The following is a 23,722-nucleotide window of genomic DNA, read 5'->3' as shown; positions in this document are numbered from 1 at the left end:
TCGACAAGTATACATGTGTTTCAAGTTCAGACACAATCTGGTTAAAAACCAATGGAAGTATTTTTGACAAGTATACATGTGTTTCAAGCTCAGACACAACTGGTTACAAACCTATGGAAATACTAATATCGAACGATATACCTGTGTTTCTAGTTCGGTCACAACTGGCTACAAACCAATGGAAGTATTATCGACCAGTATACATGTGTTTCAAGTTCGGACACAACTGGTTACAAACCAATGGAAGTATTATCGACAAGTATACATGTGTTTCAAGTTCAGACACAATCTGGTTACAAACCAATGAAAGTATTTTCGACAAATATACATGTGTTTCAAGTTCAGACACAACTGGTTACAAACCAATGGAAGTATTTTTGACAAGTATACATGTACATGTGTTTTAAGTTCAGACACAATCTGGTTACAAACCAATGGAAGTATATATTTTCGACAAGTATACATGTGTTTCAAGTTCAGACACAATCTGGTTACAAACCAATGGAAGTATTTTCGACCAGTATACATGTGTTTCAAGTTCAGACACAACTGGTTACAAACCAATGGAAGTATTATCGACAAGTATACAAGTGTTTCAAGTTCTGACACAACTGGTTAGAAACCAATGGAAGTATTATCGACAAGTATACATGTGTTTCAAGTTCAGACACAATCTGGTTACAAACCAATGGAAGTATTATCGACAAGTATACATGTGTTTCAAGCTCAGACACAACTGCTTACAAACCAATTGAAGTATTATCGACCAGTATACATGTGTTTCAAGTTCAGACATAACTGGTTACAAACCTATGGAAATACTAATATCGAAAGAAAAAAATGTTTCTAGTTCGGTCACAACTGGTTACAAACCAATGGAAGTATTATCGACCAGTATCCATGTGTTTCAAGTTCAGACATAACTGGTTACAAACCAATTGAAGTATTATCGACCAGTATACATGTGTTTCAAGTTCAGACACAACTGGTTACAAACCTATGGAAATACTAATATCGAAAGAAAAAAATGTTTCTAGTTCGGTCACAACTGGTTACAAACCAATGGAAGTATTATCGACCAGTATCCATGTGTTTCAAGTTCAGACATAACTGGTTACAAACCAATTGAAGTATTATCGACCAGTATACATGTGTTTCAAGTTCAGACACAACTGGTTACAAACCTATGGAAATACTAATATCGAACGATATACATGTACCTGTGTTTCTAGTTCGGTCACAACTGGCTACAAACCAATGGAAGTATTATCGACCAGTATACATGTGTTTCAAGTTCGGACACAACTGGTTACAAACCAATGGAAGTATTATCGACAAGTATACATGTGTTTCAAGTTCGGACACAATCTGGTTACAAACCAATGGAAGTATTATCGACAAGTATACATGTGTTTCAAGTTCAGACACAATCTGGTTACAAACGAATGGAAGTATTTTCGACAAGTATACATGTGTTTCAAGCTCAGACACAACTGGTTACAAACCAATGGAAGTATTTTCGACAACTATACATGTGTTTCAAGTTCAGACACAATCTGGTTACAAACCAATGGAAGTAGTTTCGACCAGTATACATGTGTTTCAAGTTCGGACACAACTGGTTACAAACCAATGGAAGTATTATCGACAAGTATACATGTGTTTCAAGTTCGGACACAACTGGTTACAAACCAATCGAAGTATTTTCGACAAGTATACATGTGTTTCAAGTTCGGACACAATCTGGTTACAAACCAATCGAAGTATTATCGACAAGTATACATGTGTTTCAAGTTCGGACACAATCTGGTTACAAACCAATGGAAGTATTTTCGACAAGTATACATGTGTTTCAAGTTCGGACACAATCTGGTTACAAACCAATCGAAGTATTATCGACAAGTATACATGTGTTTCAAGTTCAGACACAATCTGGTTACAAACCAATGGAAGTATTTTCGACCAGTATACATGTGTTTCAAGTTCAAACACAACTGGTTACAAACCAATCGAAGTATTATCGACAAGTATACATGTGTTTCAAGTTCGGACACAATCTGGTTACAAACCAATGGAAGTATTTTCGACCAGTATACATGTGTTTCAAGTTCAAACACAACTGGTTACAAACCAATGAAAGTATTTTCGACCAGTATACATGTGTTTCAAGTTCAAACACAACTGGTTACAAACCAATGGAAGTATTATCGACCAGCATACATGTGTTTCAAGTTCAGACATAACTGGTTACAAACCAATGGAAGTATTTTCGACAAGTATACATGTGTTTCAAGTTCAAACACAACTGGTTACAAAACAATGGAAGTATTTTCGACCAGTATACATGTGTTTCAAGTTCAAACACAACTGGTTACAAACCAATGGAAGTATTATCGACCAGCATACATGTGTTTCAAGTTCAGACATAACTGGTTACAAACCAATGGAAGTATTATCGACCAGTATCCATGTGTTTCAAGTTCAGACATAACTGGTTACAAACCAATTGAAGTATTATCGACCAGTATACATGTGTTTCAAGTTCAGACACAACTGGTTACAAACCTATGGAAATACTAATATCGAACGATATACATGTACCTGTGTTTCTAGTTCGGTCACAACTGGCTACAAACCAATGGAAGTATTATCGACAAGTATACATGTGTTTCAAGTTCAAACACAACTGGTTACAAACCAATGGAAGTATTATCGACCAGCATACATGTGTTTCAAGTTCAGACATAACTGGTTACAAACCAATGGAAATACTAATATTGAACGATATACCTGTGTTTCTAGTTCGGTCACAACTGGTTACAAACCAATTGAAGTATTATCGACCAGTATACATGTGTTTCTAGTTCGGACACAATCTGGTTACAAACCAATGGAAGTATTATCGACCAGTATCCATGTGTTTCAAGTTCAGACACAACTGGCTACAAACCAATGGAAGTATTATCGACCAGCATACATGTGTTTCAAGTTCGGACACAACTGGTCACAAACCAATGGAAATACTAATATTGAACGATAGACATGTAGGCGTTAAACGCTTTCACTAGTCACAGATTCCGGCTAGCCTGTCCCCGGAGCCAGACGCTGACTGAAGCTCTGCTGACTGACTGATATAGAAGATTTAACGTGCGCTTTCCGACTGTAGCGTATTCCGCACACGGGCCTGGCCGGACCATTTAGTGTATTCCGAAAAGGGTGAAAGTGGGGTCTATAAGGGGTTGCTTATATTGAATTTTTGGGAGCCGGGTGAGGTGGGTGTTTGTATGTTTATTGGATTGGTAGATTAATTAGTTTTTAGATGCGCTTAATTAGGTCTGTTTTGATTAGGAATACGCTTAGGGCTTTGAAGTTTTCTAGTTTATTTTGAGGGTTTAGTATTTCATCTGGAGTAGAAACCTTATTTAGATTGAGGGTGGTTTGTAGTGTGGTTCTGTGTGTTTGGTAGTGGGTGCAATGGATGAGTGCGTGTTCTGTGGTTTCGGGTTGTTTGCAGTGGGGGCAGTTGCCTGTGGTGTGTCTTTTAAGTGTTTTTAGGTGGTTATTTAGGTTCGTGTGTCCTGTTTGGAGTTTTGTAATTAATCTGTCAATTTTTTTAGAGGGGTGTAGGATTTTAGGTTTGGCTAGTGGTTTTCTGAGCACTTTTTTGATTTGGCTATTTGTGTTTTGATATTGATTATGCCATTTTTTGGTTATTTTTTGTTTGTTTACACTTTTAATTTCTGATTTTGAGATGGGTAGGTTTAGGCTTATTTCTGGTATTTTGAGAGATAATTTAGCTGCTTTATCGGCGCTTTCGTTGCCGTAAATTCCTACGTGGGCGGGGATCCACAAGAAGGTTATTTGTTTGCCTGCTTTTATTAGGTCGTTGGAGCTTTTAAGTATTTGGTTTATTAATTTAGGTCGTTTTTTGGTATTTTTGTTTTGGAGGGCTTGTAGTCCACTAAGGGAGTCGGTGAGAATTAGGATTTTATTGTTGTTTTTAGATTGTTGGTTATGCAGGGCTGAGGCCATGCCCATAAGTTCGGCCGTGAATATAGATTGGTTGTCAGGGAGTCGGTAAGATTGTGTGGATATAACTGGTTGTGTGGTATGGACTCCGAAGCCTGTATAGTTGGAGATCGGGTCTGAAGATCCGTCAGTGTATATGTGACACCAATTTGGCCAATTTTCGTGTATGTATGCAAGTGTGGGGTTTTTAGCTATGTTTGGGTCGGTTTGTTTATTTATTTGGTTAGCTAGCGTTGTGTCTATTTTGGGTATTTTGAGTTTAGGGGTGAAGATATTTGATTTTTTGCAGTTTGGTTTAAGATTTTGAGTTTGGTGTTCATGGAGGTAGTTAGTTATTCTTTGGGATATTGGGGTGAGTAAGTGGTGTTTGCGAGCTAGAGCGTGGTTTCTTCGGCTAATGTTTTGGTTAATTAAGTTTTGGATGAGAGGGTTTGTTTGGGACGGGGCCCAGAAATTAAGGCTCAGATGTTCCCTGTGTAGATTTAGTGGCATTTCCCCTGTAAGGGCCTGAAGTGAGGTGTAGGAGGTGCCATGTTGGGTGCGTGTAATTAGTTTAAGGGCTTGGTATTGTATTGAGTCAAGTTTTTTAGATAGAGAGTTGTTTAGGGTATTGTATATGGCGCAGCCGTAGTCTAGTTTTGATCTAATTAGTGCTGTATAGAGTGAGAGGAGGGTATCTTTGGAAGCTCCCCAGTTAGAGCCGGTGAGACATCTTAGTGTGTTAAGGTCTTTGCTGCATCTAGCTTTTAGGTTTTGGACGTGAGCCTCCCAGGTGAGGTGTTGATCGAAAATGAGTCCTAAGAATTTGGTTTTTTTTTTTAATTTGATTGTTTGGTGGAGTTGGAAGATTGGGTAGGCAGGTTTCATGTATTTATGTTTGAATACTACTCCTGTTGTTTTATCTGAGTTAAGGGAGAAGCCCCATTTGTCTGCCCATTGTTGTATTTTATTTAGAGATTTTTGGATTAAGTTTTCTGCCATTTTAATGCTTTTAGTGCGCATCCATAGGGCTCCGTCATACGCGAATTTTGAAGTGTTTAGTTTAGGGGATAAGCCCTCGAATAGATCATTTATCATTATATTGAAGAGGGTTGGGCTGAGGATGCTGCCCTGGGGAGTGCCATTTTCTAGGGGACACTGGTCCGATAGCGTATGGTCTATACCCACGGTTATTTTGCGATTGTTTAGGAAATCTTGGATGAAGTTATTATTTGGCCTTTTAGTCCTATTTTTCTTTAGTTTTTGTATTAGCCCGTGGTGCCATACCATATCGAAAGCTTTAGAGAAGTCGAGGAATATGCCTATGGTGTATTGCTTGTTTAGCTGTCCTGTTTTTATATCCTGTTCTAGTCGGGCGAGGTTATCGAGAGTTGATCGGCCAGGAGTGAAGCCGCTTTGGTCGGGGTTTATGATGTTGTTTTGGTCTAGGTAGTGCTGTAGCCTATTTTTAGTCATGAGTTCCATTATTTTGCAGAGATTTGAGGTTAGGGAGATGGGCCTATAGGAGTTAGCCTGATCTGCTGGTTTATTTGGTTTAGGTATTGGGATTACTAGAGCTTCCTTCCATGAGGATGGGACCTGTCCGTTTAGGTAGACTAGGTTGTATAGTTTAAGTAAAGTTTGGAGTAGTTTGGTAGGTAAGTGTTTGATTATTTGGTAAGAGGTGAGGTCTAGGCAAGGGGCTGTTCCCTTTTTTCTATTGTTTAGTACGTGATTTAGTTCTTCTATGGTGTAAGATTGGTTTATTTCTAGGTTGTCTTGTCTGTTTTCTTTGGAGAATTTGGTTTCTCTTTTTAGTTTATCTTGGAATTTCTTACTGAAGTTACTGTTTCTACTAACTTAAGAGAAGTGTTTGGCTAGGTTGTTGGCCTTTTGGGTGGGGTTAGTGGCTTTTTTGTGCCGTTTGATGCCTCTGATGGCGCGAATTTTGCGCCACACCTTCCTAGCGACGGTGTGGTGGTTTAGCTCCTCACAGATTTTTTTCCAGTTTTTGGTTTTAGCAGTTTTAACTAGGTTTTGGACTTGGTGGTTAAGCGCATGGGCTGTTTTGAGATGAGAGGGTTCTCGTTTAGCTCTGTTGAAATCTGATTTGCGTTTTAGTCTAGTTAGCTCTATTTCCTCATTCCACCAAGGGACAGTGGGTTTTCCTGGGTTGGATGATTTGAAGGGGATTGCGGATTTGGCTGCGTTGATTATGAAGTTAGTTAGGTTTTGACAGAATGTTTCGGGGTCTTTTGTTTCTAAATCGTTTAGATTAGCTTGGTTGCATAATTCTTGGAATTTGTCCTAGGTGGCGTTTTTGTACTGAAATTTAGGTTCCTGTTTAGGGGTTTGATTTGGTATTTTTAGATTTCCTAGGCTTATATTTATGGGAAAATGGTCGCTGCCCAGCTAGCACACCTACATCGGGCCGACGTTGGCTTTGCATCGGCAACCGCCGGCAATATCGGCATCGGCAAACTGCAGCGGTCCGCTGTTCGTCCAATGCCGGTGATTGGCACTGACATCCCAGGTAGCATGCCATCATCGGCCCTGCATCGGCCCAACGTCGGCTACACCATCGGCCCAACGTCGGCAAACTGCATCGGGCTGATAAAGTTTTGCTCATCGGATCGATATCGGCCCAACGTCGGCAAACGTCATCGGCCCTGCATCGACAATGCACCGGCCCAGCATTGGCCCAGCGTCGGCAAACATTGTCGGGCCGATGATGTTTTGCTCATCGTATCGACATCGGCCCAACGTCGTAAATAGTTATCTGGCCAGCCTTCGGCCAGACATAGGCAACTGTTACGGAATCAGCATCTGATGGACATCGGCCCAACGTCGACAATAATTATCAGCGCAGCATTGTGTTGACACTGGCCTGACAGTAATTACAGGTTTAGAATCAGCCTTGTCCAACCCCAAGTCCTATCACCATCCAAGCATTAGTCATTCAGACTTCATTACCCTTTCTCTTCTTTGCTCATTTATAATGGCAGTTGGGATGTTCAGTATTTTTACCCTTCATAATATTTGATGGCAGTTCTTGATTTTCTTCAAAATAAATACATAAAGTATGAAACAAATTGCAATTTCCAATAATCATTTACATTTATCGATATCTTCAAAAAAATATGTCAAAAACACCCAAACTTAAATTGTTAGTTTTTTCATCTGCCATTGTCTTAAATAGGCTGATGTCATCAGAAGTCATAACTGACAACATCTCATCTTAATATTTCATGTAAATGATGCCACAATAGAACTTTTCCAAGTGTAGTGTTAGGGTACATAAAACTAAACAGTTCTAAAAGCTGCAGCTAGCTCTGATGTTAAAGTTACAAAGATAAATGGTAAAACTAAAAAAATACCGAATTTTTAAAAAGATAATATTTTTTTATCATAGTTAATACTTTGAAAACCAAATGTAAGTAATATGAATACTTCCAGCTGTACAAAATAATCGAAATGCTTACACTAGTTACAGTACTATTTTTTATGTACCCTAATACATGTGTAGTTAATACTTAAAAATAAACACAAAGAGCAAAATAGAATAATAAACTTTATTATTAATGTATTATTATTTACAAGAAACAGTGTTACTACCTGCAACAAGGCGGATGTGAAACATATATACTCAAAACCAGTTTTAAAACAGTCTAAACATATATACCCCTCATATTGGCCTGCAACATTTCATTTATGTGGCTTCAAACTCAAGTTTCATCAAGTTTAAAAAGCATTAAGCAAAGGCCATAACTCCATTATTTTAAATTTTTAAATTAAATAGATCAAGCCCATTCACTGACCATTTTGGCTGCACATATACAACAGACAGAGAAGATACAGACGGGATTCGTCACATCTTACAATTCATTCAGCAAATTACATGATGTCGGCAAAAGTTTTTTTCAAGCAGACGACGAAAGGGTGATGCGTGGAGGGCTGAGGGAAAACCTATTTTGCGGTAAGTGTTTACTTCATTACTGTATTTACGAGGTGTTCATTTCATTTTCAAACCTTACAATTGAAACGAGAAACAGTGTTCATTCAAAAGTGTTAACGTGAGTAGAGAAATATAGTCCTATGTGTTTTGGAAGTTCGAGAAACACACTCCTGTCAATGGATCCTGCCTATTTTACGTCAGTGACAAAATCCGTGGAATATGTCATGACACTGCATCCTCACTAGATTCTCTATTTATATTTTTTAAACACCATATATATATTTCTATCAAAACGCGGGTACAAGGGCAAATATAAAACATGACAAGATATGTTTTATTACCATGTAGATTCTGCGATGTTCAACCCATGAGTCGCTATCTCAGGGTGAGAGTACAGCGGCAAGCAAATGAATAGCCAAACAATTACTTACATTAGTATTTTTGAATGAACATTGCTTTATTTGTCATTGTCAAAGGCGTATTTGTTAGGTGTGGGGATGGATGGCGTTAGGAAATTAATTACAAACTCGAATTTACAAGTCAATTTTGTGATTGCTGTCAGCGCAAAAAGCAGTGAACATGAAATTCATAACGAGGCTTTCGGAAACTTTCAGCATTGCGTGTGCATGTCATGCGGTCCAGCTAATGTTCCTACTGATCGATCAACGGAGCTACACTGCCGAGTTCGGTTTTCGATCACCAAAAAGTTGAAATCAAAAAAATAAAATCGATGTTTTTTTAATGTCATAGTTACTTGCGAATTTTGAACAATTTCTGGATAAAGGGCGAAGTGAAAGGACAGCTCTCTTTGTAAACGATCACTGCGTATTACAGGTGTGGGCAATTTTATCAAGATCTACTTGGATACCTTACATAGACCTAGGCCTATATATATACGGTATCGATCTTATAGTTATACCGATGTATGGTATCTGTATCGATCGATTAAGGTTTTGAGATATGGCTATTTCAGAATGGATTATTAGTTTATATTTAGCAGATATTAACTACAAAAGAGTAAAGTTAAAACTTAGTAATTATATTCTTAATTTTACCATACAGTTGTTCCCCGACTTTATGATGTACATTTGTGATGTAATTATTGAATTAAAAATTTTTTAATGTACTATTTCAAAGGTAATTGATGCTAAATTAATATTACAAGACAATTTAAAATGTCATTTATTTAATCAAACTTCAAATTAATGGTAAAACTTTGATGAGGAAGAATAGATACTTCAGTACAGATTTTTCAGGACATTATCCATTGTAGAAAAACACCCAGAGCCTTGTTTCAAATTTGATTTATTCTAACTAAATATATATTATTTCAGTTTATCATTATCCCTTTTCCTATGTTTACAAGCAATGAAACTGTGCATAAAATTACTTGTCCCAAATACTTTCCTGCTATTTTTTGCATACAAGTGTTTGTAATATGTACATACCGTTGTATCTGATCTTTTAATAATAAACGTTTATTTGCAGTTTTGGTTTACCATGATGTACCGGTAATCTACTTATATATGGTATCATATAATAAATGAAATCTGTTTTGTGGTAACCAGACTTCACAGGATCTGTTCAATATTATGTCAATATGGGGATTTTCTCACTGCTTTTCAATGGATGGGGCTATGGCTATTAAAGTGAAACTACTTTCCCTGGGAAATTATTTCTGCTACATGGCTCCAGATAAGGACTGTATGTACAAGTGCAAATATACGAGATAAGATGAAGGAAAAGGACCTGATATATGTGTATGGCCAAAGCTTTATTTAAATGTTACTTTTATGTTTTGAGGAATATTCCACTCAACCTTTTGACATCATCATCATAATAGCTAAGTGCTCACTGCTGCTACACAAACTTGATATATAATATTCTTATATTTCTATTTATGAAAACCAGACGTTCAGCCATTGCCTATTGGCAAACATGCAGGGTTAGAAATTAAAACTTGCCCGCTAGCCCGAGGCCAGTACAAATTCATTCGGGCTAGTACAAATTTCCAAATTTCCCCATTGTTTCAACATTACAAAGTCATATTATCTTTACCGGGGCTAGTGAAGCTTTTGAGTTTAGTTCTAACCCTGACATGGATGAGCTGAATGAAATCTTAGCAGCTTTTCAAAAATCGAGCAACTGAGAGCACTGGTGAGTGGATTAAATTTCTTTAGATGTATCAAGTATGGGAAATTTACTCCAAGTTTGATACATATTGAAGATCCGGGGTAGAAGATATCTTCAGCAACCCATGCTTGCCGTAAAAGGAAACTATGCTTGTCGTATGAGGCGACAAATGGGATCAGGAGGTGAGGCTCACTGACTTGGTTGATGGTTGTCATCGATCCCATCACAGCAAAAAAAATGCAGTTTCCGGTATCCGGATACCTGCCGGATACCACCGGACACTTACCCAAAACGTGTCCGGGTATCCGGTGGCAGATACCTTGCCGGATACCAGATCCGTGGTATCCGGCATGGACACCTCACCTGAAAGTATGCCACCTGGAATCCGGGTATCCGGCACCGGATACCTCACCGGATACCTCAATCTGGGTGTCCAAGGATCCGCACCGGATACCAAGAATCCGGCACCGGATACCTCATTCTGAGTTTCCAAAAACATGTCACAATTTGGGGGTGCATTTTGTTCAATTCAGTGTGAAACACCTAAATATATAATGGAAACTAACCATGAAAATTGAACATTGCTGAAGGTATCCGGCAGGTATCCGGCAGGTATCCGGATGCAATGTTTCGAGATGTCTTATTTCTGGTAAATAATGTTAGCCTGGGCATATCAGATAGCTGTAGTAATATTCTGTGTCATTTTAGTTGTAAATATCCCCTTAAAGTTGAGATCTATGGGCATGTACTTTTGGAGAAGACAATTTTTTTCAATTTCATCTATAATTCTTTTTAGATGTTAAGCTGTTTAATGCACAAACATCAGTTCTAATACATGTATGATGATATCCTTAAATTTCATGTTCAGACTTCCAGATTATTCTGAGTGAAAGTATAAACTCATCGACTGTGTGCTCACTTGGGCCTTTGGTCCTAGTGAGATGATAATATGATTATTTGTAAAGGTACAAGTACTTGTTATGAGCATACCAGCTTCATTTAAGTTTGAAACACAATATGCCTCACTCTGAGGTGACATGTACCAGATTTCATCACACTACAGAGAGCTGTTCCTCAGTTACTGAACATTTTTACTGAAAGACATTGAAAGCTAATTTGACCTTCAATATCAGTTGCGACTATTTCAAAAACAACTGTAAAGTGCTTCATTCAGTGTAATATTGACAAACATATGACAATGATATACAACTATATGTATAAGAGTTATTTAGATTTCTGCAGGAAAAGGCACATTAGAGAACAAGAGTCATCAGAAAGATGACATATCCCTCCGGCAGCTGTCTGTAAAGTAACCACTAGTGCAATTCTGTATGTAATGAGTCAACAGTTGAATGTTCTTTAAGAAGCATACATTGTTTACCCAAAAAAGATCCACCATGGTCGCATCCATATGAATACCAAGTTTCGATCAAATACATTGAATGTTTTTCGAATTCTGCCCCAGAAATGAACCTCATCCCCAATTGAGTCTATGTCCAACTTCATTCCATAAAAAAATAAAAAAATAAAAATTAAATAAATCCCAAATTTGAAAGGCACCACTCAGTATGTGCATGATAGCTTTGCCAAGTTTCGATCAAATACACTGAATGGTTTTCGAATTCTGCCCCGGAAACAAACCCCATCCCCAATTGAGTCTATGTCCAACTTCATTCCATAAAAATTTAAAAAAATAAAAATTAGAAAAATCCCAAAATATCAAAAGGCACCACTTCAGTATGTGCCTGATAAGAGTTGCCAAGTTTCGATCAAATACACTGAATGGTTTGGGAATCCTGCCCCGGAAAAGGAAATGATTACGGACGGACAGACGGACAGACAGGCTGATCACTATATCCCCCGTATTATATGCCGGGGGATAAAAAGTAAGTGTATGACCTGTTGCCAACTTCTATCCCTGCCCTAAGGAAGAGTTTGGCCATTAACAATTTTTTTGTCTGGCTGTGACATTGACCTTTGACATAGCAGATCAATGTATTATTCCAAAGATGTCCAAGCAATGCATGGTTTTATACGATAACTGTGGCTATCAAACTGAGGCAAAATATTGGAAAATCCACATTTACACAGCTGGCTAAAGAAACAAACAACAAACAAATTATTAATTTCTTTTATTTATATGCATATATCACACATTGAACAGTGTTCACATAATGGTTCCTGATGCAGTATGCACTTTCCTCCTATTCTTCAATACTCATAACAGAGCGGGATAACTGTTCGCTTGAAAGCATCAGCAGACCATGCTCACCAGTTCAGAGTTACTTGCCCTCAAACATCCTTTTCCTTCTATATTGCCATGGAAAAACAGGAACCAGGATGAGGGGAGGCCAGATGGGCTCTATCCCTGTTGCATTGTGTTAGTAGAATTGTGAACATTCTATTTGGTGTTTTGGTCCACATTTATAGACAAGTAGTCGCAAACATCATTCCTTTCAAGTGATTACCACATGGCCAAAGACAATAATTTCTTCAACGTCCTTGAAGGGTCCCACTCCGACTTGGCATTGGGTGGTATTCTCACATTAGCCTGACCACCCTTTGTGAGTGTGTCCCAGTGCCAATTGGCATATAACTTCTCGGTAGGCTCCCATTGACTCTCCTCATCGCTGTCTGCCAATCACTTCGGATATCTGGAAGGGTCCTTCCAGACTGTCAACCTGTCATCCGGGTATCTGAAGCTGGACTTCAATTTCTGCAAAATTATGTATAAAGATTGTAGCAAAAGAAAAGAATTGTTGCAACATGTACTTACAGATAAAAGGCAGCAAATTCACTTAATTTATCATCTTTGAGTTTTGTTATATACCAAACATTTGAGATATATATTGTTCCATGCTGATGAGTTGAAACAATCATTAACTGACATCTCTTAAAAATGTTCCTAGCAACCTATGCTTGCCATACAAGCCAAAGTAATAGATGAGGTAGCAAGTGGGCTCATTGAAAGCTCGTAATCGTACCCAATAACGTGGGATGTTGTCCATAACAGTCATCATCGGTGCGTCTGGATTGAGCTCATAACATTAATCTCTGGTTTGTCTAGTTGAGAAGTGAGATTTGATTAATCTATAATCCTTGTCATTTAGCCGAACTATTGCTGGATGTGGTGTTAAATGAGTGAATTGGGTTTAACGCCTCTTTGAACAGTATTCCAGTTATATCACGGCATGTAAGCTTGATGTGGGAAGAAAGCCCGAAGTGATGCAGGTCTTACATGTTTACCACTTTGATGAAACCCACAAGCAAGTGTATGATGCTACCCTCGATTCAAACCCACGACCATCGGTTTCTGTCAAGCCCAAGAGATGCAACTATGCACAGCAAGTTGTAGTGCCTTTGATAATTAGGCCATCCATGCCAACAGGTGATAAAGAACAAGCAAACTGAAGAAATATCTGCAGAATAGCTACATGAACATGATGAACCAAACAGAATAATTTCAAATATTTACCACTCACTGCTACTCTTCTCTTGTTCCTCATTGCTTCCCTTTTTCCATTGATGCCGTGCAGATGACTGACTCATTCATTCATCCAGACATTCTGCAAACATAAGTAGCATTCACATTACAGAAATGTCCAAACTGTACATGGAATTCAATTGAAAAGGCCCCAGTTGAGTTTCCAACTTAGAACTGTCCTTATTAAAATATTTCATCCCGAACATTCAGAGATAAAACATAACCCCATATTTAACAACTGTCAAACAATTATTTGACAACAAAGCCAGGGTCATTCAACATACACTTTACATAAGGAATCACTTGTTGCAAAAAGGATCCTCGCCAAGGTCAGAGTCATTCCATGAAATATTGAATGATTAAGTTATGAAGCTTATACAAAACAAGGACATAACAGTGTAATTATAACAATATCCTAAGCGTAAAAAAAATGTTTTCCTGTACATAATCGGTCATTTCGTCAAAACTGGCCAAATATTGAGATTGCAGCTGAGGTCATGCTGGCAGCTGAAGTGACACATTAAGGTAAGGAATATGTGAATGTTACAATGATCACGTATTAAAGTAATTTACCACATGTAAGCCTGTCACATGTGACACATTAACTCTTATAGCCAACATGTAAGTAAATGTATAATTATATTTTTATATGACAAGTAGCCTGTCTATCATATGTTAGTATTTGCTTATGTATATAATGTAGAAATATGTTTACTTTAACTGGATAATTTGTATGCTAATGTGACTCACTGTCTTATTTCATATACTCCCTGTACTCTGTGAGAATGATTAATAGCCTCAACATATTTTTCCAGATGTGAAGAATCAAGAACAGCTTTAATAACAGCGAAGTTTTGCATCAGAGATCATCGTGAAGTGGAAGATAAGACATTTTAAGGGTATGAACATTTTCACTTGAACTAGTTGAACAATAACCATGATGACAACTTTATCATGGGGGAATTTTTGGTGGTGGGGTAGCCTAGCGGTTGAAGCGTTCACTCTTTGTGCTGAAGAACCAGGTTTGATTCCTGCCACATAGCTGCGATATTGCTGAGTGTGGCGTTAAACATCAAACAAAGCTAACAGCCGCATACTTACTCACGTGGGGATTCCAGGTTGAAGTTAGTCCCTATCAACATGATCAACCTATGCTAGTTGTGAGAGATAACTGAACGGATCGGGTGATCAGGCTCCCTGACTTGGTTGATCCATGTCATTGTATCCCAATTGTGTGGATCGATGCTCATGATGTCAATCACTGGATAGACTGGTCCAGACTTGATTATTTACAGACCGCCGTCATATAGCTGGAATATGGCTGAGTGCAGAGTTAAACAACAAACACCAACATGATTCTACAACCTGCTCTTGTGGATACCATTTTGAAGATCCTACACATAACTTCTTTTCGGGTCTTAACTATTGCAATATGGTCTACTACATGTGTTTTAAACATATATTTTTTTTATAGTGAACTGGATTTGCAAACAAGCCGATGGCTTATCTAAATGATGCTGAAATACAAAATAAGTATTAATAAAATACTAATTCTATACTTTTGCAAACTATCAGTTGAGCAATAATGTAATCATCTGATTATAAGTAGATAATGAAGGAGAAGTCCATATTGATTAAATCTACCAGATTCTGAGATAAATGCACGTATTGATTGATTTATTTCAATGTTTTCCTGTACATAATTTTCAACAATTCCATATAAAGCTTTCTTATATCATATCCATGCTGTATAATAATACCTATTATTTCTAATAATAGCATAATTTGGACACACAAATAAGTAATGAATGGTATTTTTATAACAGGTCCCACACATGCGGGATAGGTCATTTGACATGAATCAGTTTTATGTGAATTTAAATCACTACAAGCTGATCTGAGTCATGAAAGGATATGCCTTCGATTCTGTGAAAATGGAAATGCTAAAACATCTCCCAATATTAACCATGCTATTATAGAATTTGTTCACTTGTTTTTGTATGTAAAATATTTTTGAACGATTACATCCATCTAGTGATTGTTTGTATGTGTGATATGCCAGTAGAGGTATATGTGTACAAGCATGTGCATACACGTAAAAAAATTATGTTTGTTTGGCTAGGTACCAGTATATGAATAGGTTGTTTTGTGCGACTTGTATATTAGCATCATCATAGTTTCAACAGACAGTTTATGTATATCAAATGTTAAATGTCTTTGTAGGGAGAATTGCATATCAAAACTGTCATTATTTTATTACTTATGAGTAGAACTTTTTAAGTATCTGGCATGATACATTTCCTTGGTCCACAGACACATGTTACCAGTAAACTGACTTGATAAGTAGCATAACAGTCAGTGTGGTTGGAAACTAACTAAGCCGTCACTACTCAATTAAGTAATTAACAGACAATTGCAAGTGATAATACCGACCTGACACTAATTGCCCTGTTAATCCCTAATCCACCATGAGTTGACATTGAGCTCATCTTGCTAATGAGCTGTTGTGAGCGTAACGAGATGATAAACATCAAAGGTGGGGCAGGCTTTGATCAAGTGTTCTGTAGAAGAGATTATGTCACTTGTTTAATGTTTATTTAGGATTAGCTACATCCCTTGATGCGACCAAGACCATACTTGAGATTATCAGACAGTTTGTCTGGATACAACCTGATGTCTCAACTGTACTTATTGGATTCTGCCTTGTAGCAAACTATGTGTGTGACAAGGACTTTGACCACTCTGTGCAGATGCATAACAATGCATAATGAACTTGGGGTATGGTTCAATTATGTCACACAAGTCAAAGATAGGTTCCACTGTATTAAGAAACAGACGATAGATGCAATACTGTGTAATTTTATAACAATCAAATGAGTATTCAAATAGGAATACACATATATTTACAATTACCCTTGAAAAGTTCCAAAACCAAATAGAACTACTTAAATTATGATTACACTTGACCAATATATTTGGCAGTTTTTGCCGTTATTGTAAAGATAGGATAAATGATAAAAATATGATAATGCATATCACACACAAGTGTGTATTATACGCAAATAAATAAGTCTTGTATAAATAGATTAATTGGAAAGGGTGCTAATTGGGATTGTTCACTAGCCAATATATTAGCAAATATTCCCATGGGCGCTTATTAGAGCGAGGCGCTTATTACGTCAAATACTTTAGTTCTTTTTTTATGTATAAGAACCTATTTTATGCAATTTGCATTGCCTTGTTTACCTTTCCTTATGTTTTGATGTAATGCAAACATTTGAGAAAAATTCAGATGAGCCTGCCTTATGGCACTACAGGAATTGTTTTCAGAAGATCAATTACAATTTTGTATTTTCTGTAAAATTTACTGTTTGCTATGGCTTTTTTACATTGGTTAACATGGTTTGGTTAACAGTTGCTTGATAAATTGTCATTACCTTACTCATTGAGAAACCAACTTTTTACCCTTTGTCAATATATGTGTGTTTCTTATATTTTTAATAACAAGCTTTTAAAGATGTTATAAATTGTTTCAGGCACCTGAATTTCACAATGACACCAGATCAGACAAGTCATACAAAGGACTCTCCGGATGATGAATAATCCTCCCCAGAACAACTAACAGGTTCACCTCAGAAAGTGATGATTCTGAATGAATAATGCCACATCAGTGTGATTCTGTAGGTTGTTTTATTACGACATTAATCAAGTCTAAAGGAATTAATACCACAGCAGTGAGACTGTTTATGTGGTGTACACTGAAGCTGACTATACAAATCTGAATGACTTTTGTGGTTTACTGCACAAACATAATTGACTTTAGATATTCTTCTACCTTGAAATTCTTCTGAGATTTGACTAATTTGTTTATTTAGAAAATGGCATTGAAGCATCTGTTTCTGTTTTTGAATGTTCTTGCAAACACCTCTGGTTACTGAACCAATGAAATGTCATAAAATCAATAAATATGATTTTTTATCTTAACAAATTTTTTGTTTTGCTTCTTTAAAGAAATATGATATTGATCATTCATAACATAGGTGCTAACATATATCAAATATACTAATGCCCTGAATGTTTTCCTACAATTAATACAGCCCACTGAACAAAGTTTTTAGTTCCATGTCAGTAGAAAAGTTACATTGATATTTTTATGTACCAGTACTTTATTAGGTGTTTTCTGTGGATGCCATTAGTCTTATGCACCCATTTGGGTTAATGATATTCTGTTTCGATCTTCAATGAAACTCGTCTGTCAAGATGTAACAAGTACTGATACAATTCCAAAATATACTTTTAATCTCATCAGGAACAAAGGCCCAAGTGAGCACATAGCCAATGACTTTCATTTTTTTGTCAGAGTGAGTATGGTGTTATGCCATTTTATGAGCAAAATTCAAACAATATCATGATGGGTGACACCAAGCAATGTACCGATGTGGTGAATCGAATGCTTCAACCACTAGGCTAGAACAAACTGGGAATATGAAGATGAAATGTAAAGATACCATCATACCAGGACTGAATGCTTTTCATTTAATACGCTGAACATCTAAATTGAAATATATATGAAATGTTTTCACCAAAAGTACATGCCCATAGATCTCAACTTCAAGGGGATATTTACAACTAAAATAGCACAGCATATTACCACAGCTATCTGCTATGCCCAGGCTAACATTATTTACTAGGAGAAAGACATCTCGAAAAAATGCATCCGGATACCTGCCGGATACCTGCCGGATACCTTCAGCAATGTTCAATTTTCATGGTTAGTTTCCAATATATTTTTAGGTGTTTCACACTTAATTGAACAAAATGCACCCCCCAAATTGTGACATGTTTTTGGAAACTCAGAATGAGGTATCCGGTGCCGGATCCCTGGACACCCAGATTGAGGTATCCGGTGAGGTATCCGGTGCCGGATACCCGGATTCCAGGTGACATACTTTCCGGTGAGGTGTCCATGCCGGATACCACAGATCTAGTATCCGGCAAGGTATCTGCCACCGGATACCCGGACGCGTTTTGGGTAAGTGTCCGGTGGTATCCGGCAGGTATCCGGATACCGGAAACTGCATTTTTTTTGCTGTGCCAATTGCGTGGATTGATGCTCATGATATTAATCACTGGATTGTCTGGTCCAGATTCCATTATTTACAGACCGCCATCATATAGCTGGAATATTGCTGAGTGAGGCGTTAAACAACAAACCAAACCAACTGATACATGTTTCTGATTGAAATATTTATAAGCATATATTTATTATCATGTTTGCCCTATTAAGGGCCCCTGACACTGACTATGGTAATCTTCCAAATGAAATTTCATGCTGACTTACTTTTGATGGACATACAAGAGAGATTGCACACCTAAAACTGTTCGCCAGCAATATTGGAGGAGGGGGGTTATCATGTGGTTATTGGGGATGTTTATTGGGCTAAATTAATAGGGTGATATGTCAGTCATAAAATCTTTTTTAATTGACATAAGAAACAGATTAGGGACCTACCATGCAATATTGGGAGGGGTTATGTTATTTGCGTATATAATTACACATAATTCAATTTTCTTGTTTACACATATTATAAACTCATCAATTTACTTACTGGACTTCCGATAATTCTTGGGTGGGGCCTTCTGCTTTTAGCCCCTAAATTTGGAAAAAGGCCCACATTCTCAAATACAGTGGGGCATTTTAACATTGTGCTATATGGGCAAGTGCGGGGTGTACCTAGGGAATATATGAAATTGTCACATAAAGGGCCCATGGCAGAAAATTCCTTGAGTGAACCCTGTATTTATTAACAGGTGTCAAGACTTAATTTAAATAATATATACACACATATGTAAGGTGGTGCATGTGAACAGGGTATTACTTATTCTATTATTCCATTATGTTATCAATAACTTGTTTTGACACACTTGTGAAGTCCATTACTTGTAATTGTGAGAGTGCATGCAATGACTTATAATATGCACACTGACATTTTTTGCTATCATTTGTAAACAGAAGCTGAGGAGGAAGTCTGCAGCTGGGCTCTTACAAGCCACTGACAAGTACATGGTGACCCGTGTAAAAGAATGGCTTCGAGTTCCAGGAGCAAGGCTTAGAAATGGCATAAGGAAAACGCGTACTGAAAAACAGAGGTGCAGATAGAGAATCTGCAAACAAAAGTACTGAATTGCAACGGAACAAAGAAATCGAAAAAGTTGGTGTTGACAACATATTTTTCCCAGGGTTATGTCCCTTGTTTATGAACTTGGTACATATACTGCCAGGTTCTCTTGGACACTACTGAAGTTAATAAATGAAACTTTCCGTGCTTATCTAAGGTACAAACTCCAAAAGATGGTTATAAGAACTTATTTTGTATGGAGTTATGGCCTTTGCTTCATGCTTTTTTAACTTGATGAAATGGGGGAAAAAGTTTGTCTCGCAAACGAATTTGAAGCCACATAAATGAAATTTTGCAAGGCCAATATGAGGGGTATATGTTTAGACTGTTTTAAAACTGGTTTTGAGTATATATGTTTCACATCAGCCTTGTTGCAGGTAGTAACACTGTTTTCTTGTAAATAATAATAAATTAATAATAAAGTTTATTATTCTATTTTGCTCTTTGTGTTTATTTTTAAGTATTAACTACACATGTATTAGGGTACATAAAAAATAGTACTGTAACAAGTGAAGCATTTCGATTGTTTTGTACAGCTAGACGTATTCATATTACTTACATTTGGTTTTCAAAGTATTAACTATGATAAAAAAATATTATCTTTTTAAAAATCCATTTTTTTTTTAGTTTTACCTTTTATCTTTGTAACTTTAACATCAGAGCTAGCTGCAGCTTTTAGAACTGTTTAGTTTTATGTACCCTAACACTACACTTGGAAAAGTTCTATTGTGGCATCATTTACATGAAATATTAAGATGAGATGTTGTCAGTTATGACTTCTGATGACATCAGCCTATTTAAAACAATGGCAGATGAAAAAACTAACGAAGCGTTAACAATTTAAGTTTGGGTGTTTTTGACATATTTTTTTGAAGATATCGATAATTGTAAATGATTATTGGAAATTGCAATTTGTTTCATACTTTATGCATTTATTTTGAAGAAAATCAAGAACTGCCATCAAATATTATGAAGGGTAAAAATACTGAACATCCCAACTGCCATTGTAAATGAGCAAAGAAGAGATAACTATAACTATAACTATTTACGACGTTGGGCCGATGTCGATCCGATGAGCAAAACTTCATCGGCCCGACAATGTTTGCCGACGCTGGGCCAATGCTGGGCCGGTGCATTGCCGATGCAGGGCCGATGAAGTTTGCCGACATTGGGCCTATGTTGATCTGATGAGCAAAACTTCATCGGCCCGACGCTGGGCCGATGCTGGGCCGGTGCAGTGCCGATGCAGGGCCGATGAAGTTTGCCGACGTTGGGCCGATGTCGATCCGATGTCCTTTTTGGATTCGGCCTTGTAGCAAACCATGTGCGTGTGACAAGGACTTTGATCACTCTGTGCAGATGCATAACAATGCATAATGAACTTGGGGTATGATTCAATTATGTCACACAAATCAAAGATAGGTTCCACTGTATTTAGAAACAGACGATAGATGCAATACTGTGTAACTTTATAACAATCAAATGAGTATTCAAATAGGAATACACATATATTTACAATTACCATTGAAAAGTTCCATAACCGAATAGAACTACTAAAATTATGACTACACTTGACCAATATATTTGGCAGTTTTTCCCGTTATTGTTTATCTTAATTAAAGATAGGATAAATGATAAAAATATGATAATGATTTTACTCATGACTATTCATGGGCGGATACATGCTATTGCCAGTAGCCGTATTAAGGTCCCTTAAATGTAAAATACACAGTTTTTAGTCGATGGTTCAGGTGGTTCTTTTCAGTTGATGTTTTGTATCAGTGTCTATCTTGGCCTACCAATTAAAGTATTAAATATCAATAATAAGTGAGATAATTATTTTCAATGTGGCTCCCATTGCAACTAAAGCAAGGAACAATTCAAATTAAGCCTGAATCAGCTGCTACATTTATACGTATTTGCTCCTCTAATCAGTAATTCAATCAGTTGTATAGTGACTTGATATTTGGCGAAAATATCTGTTGTATGAAATCCTAATGTTACTTACTTTTGTATTTGGGATGATATTTGTATTTGGTAGCCTAGTGGGTAAGCGTTCTCCGAAGCACTGGGTTCTATTCCCCACATGGGTACTGTGTGAAAAGCCCATTTCTTGTGTCCCCGCAGATATATTGCTGGAATATTGCTAAAAGCTGTGTGAAACTATACTAACTGACTCATTATATAGTATTTTGAGATCGCTTACATGACTTTTGTGATTGAAAGTTTTGATAATTTTGAATACCGTATTCGATGTAATAAGCACCCAGGGCGCTCTCAAAATTTCGTGGTTTGTGCTGGCAGCCTGAAATGTTTATGTACGACAAATATATTATTCCAGAATTAAATTCTCCATAATTGAGGGTGCATATATATCACACACGAGTGTGTATTATACGCGAATAAATAAGTCTTGTGTGTCGGATACCCGGATTCCAGGTGGCATACTTTCCGGTGAGGTGTCCATGCCGGATACCACAGATCTGGTATCCGGCAAGGTATCTGCCACCGGATACCCGGACGCATTTTGGGTAAGTGTCCAGTGGTATCCGGAAGGTATCCGGATACCGGAAACTGCTTTTTTTTTGCTGTGATAAAGACCTATTTAACTTTGTACGATACACGTATGACGTACATGTGCAGATTTGGTATCTTTCCTCTTGTCTCTTCACCCAGTGGTTGATAAATTCAGATAGCTTTTACAAAGATTGTATTTTAAATCGTATCTATCGTGTATGGGATCTTGTTGAGGACTTATTTTACACATAGCACACACCTATGTGTATGTGTTCGTATGTATAAAGAAGTAAAAAGTTATACATCAAAGTGAGAATGTAGCAGAGATTGCGAAGCAACGGCATACAATCATACAAATTCTGTTATATGGGATTAAAGGACGCATGTTGGCCTGTCGATCCTTTGTATCATGCTTATCTCAGAAATACTTGTCAAGACTGAGTTCGACAATTTGTCCCGTCAATTTTTACCGGGCGGGGAGCATACATGAAAGTCATTTACCTCCACCAACAACTAAAGAAGGTTTCAGTCTCCTTCGGTTTATAAAGGCACTTCAGTTTTGAAAAAGGCAAAATTGTGACCATTATTGAACAATATCAGATCATTTATGCAATGTCTCACGTATGTTTCATTCAAGCAATAACAAGCACATTCTACTATAAATGAGACCTGTTTGTTTCTTTATGATCAGGACAAATCCTTCTACAGACCAAAACACACGTTCATTTCTAAGAAAACGCGCAGAACGTCCCAACAAATAGTAACATACTTTATGTTTTTACGGCTTCAACATTTAAACAGAAGGTTAACTCACACCTCATATCCCGACAATGAATTCCTGTAGCAATCACAATTATATCTTTACCAAGCAAAGTCCCACCCTTCAAATGAATATCAGAATATGCTTTACAATTGTGAGTCATGCCATGTACAATGCAGTTATACTCGTATTGCAACTTTCCTGGGGAATGTATTATTCATTCTAACTATTCAGAATGCGCGAACCTGCATACAAAAGTTGTCCTTTCGAAGTGCGACGTATGAATTCCATATATCACGATGACACGTGAGCATGGTAGCTATTGGGAACAAAGCGCATGGTTTGTTGTGCGTCCATGCGTGCATCTCTCTCGAAGGACAGTACTGCGTTCAAGTTATAACAGTCACCACAGTGTATGACTTCCGAATTACGAGATAGACACGAAAAGAAGGTAACAGTTTAATATTGATCATACACAGATAGAATGGTACTCACAACCTAGCGTTGTAATGGTAAGGACCTGCATGATACGTGTAGTGTTAGAGCTTTTAACTGCATGCATTGCTTGATATTTGTGACTTCAATAATTGTACTATTACTGCCATCGCTTATGACAGTGTTATTCAGCTACCCAAATATGTGAGTTGCTGGATTTCCTGATTGACAATATATTTGTTAATTTGAGG

General features: G+C 37.3%; 1 protein-coding gene across 12 annotated transcripts in view; it reads left to right on the top strand.

Moving 5' to 3' along the window:
• Nucleotides 1-23,722, top strand: part of LOC124119213 (protein mono-ADP-ribosyltransferase PARP15-like) — a 162,804-nt gene that overhangs the window by 43,697 nt on the left and 95,385 nt on the right. For 2 of the 12 annotated variants that reach the window (XM_048387052.1, XM_048387047.1), the window contains exon 1: nucleotides 23,358-23,487. The exons of the other annotated variants lie outside the window; for them this stretch is intronic. The gene's annotated coding sequence lies outside the window, so the exon portion shown is untranslated. Of the gene's footprint in view, nucleotides 1-23,357; nucleotides 23,488-23,722 lie in introns of those variants that run through there. 12 annotated transcript variants of the gene reach the window in all.

The sequence above is a fragment of the Haliotis rufescens genome, unplaced genomic scaffold, assembly GCF_023055435.1.
Source record: "Haliotis rufescens isolate VD_foot unplaced genomic scaffold, xgHalRufe1.0.p SCAF_64, whole genome shotgun sequence".
Taxonomy (NCBI): domain Eukaryota; kingdom Metazoa; phylum Mollusca; class Gastropoda; order Lepetellida; family Haliotidae; genus Haliotis; species Haliotis rufescens.
Note: the sequence above shows the minus strand (reverse complement) of the source record. Positions and strands in the feature narration are given on the sequence as shown.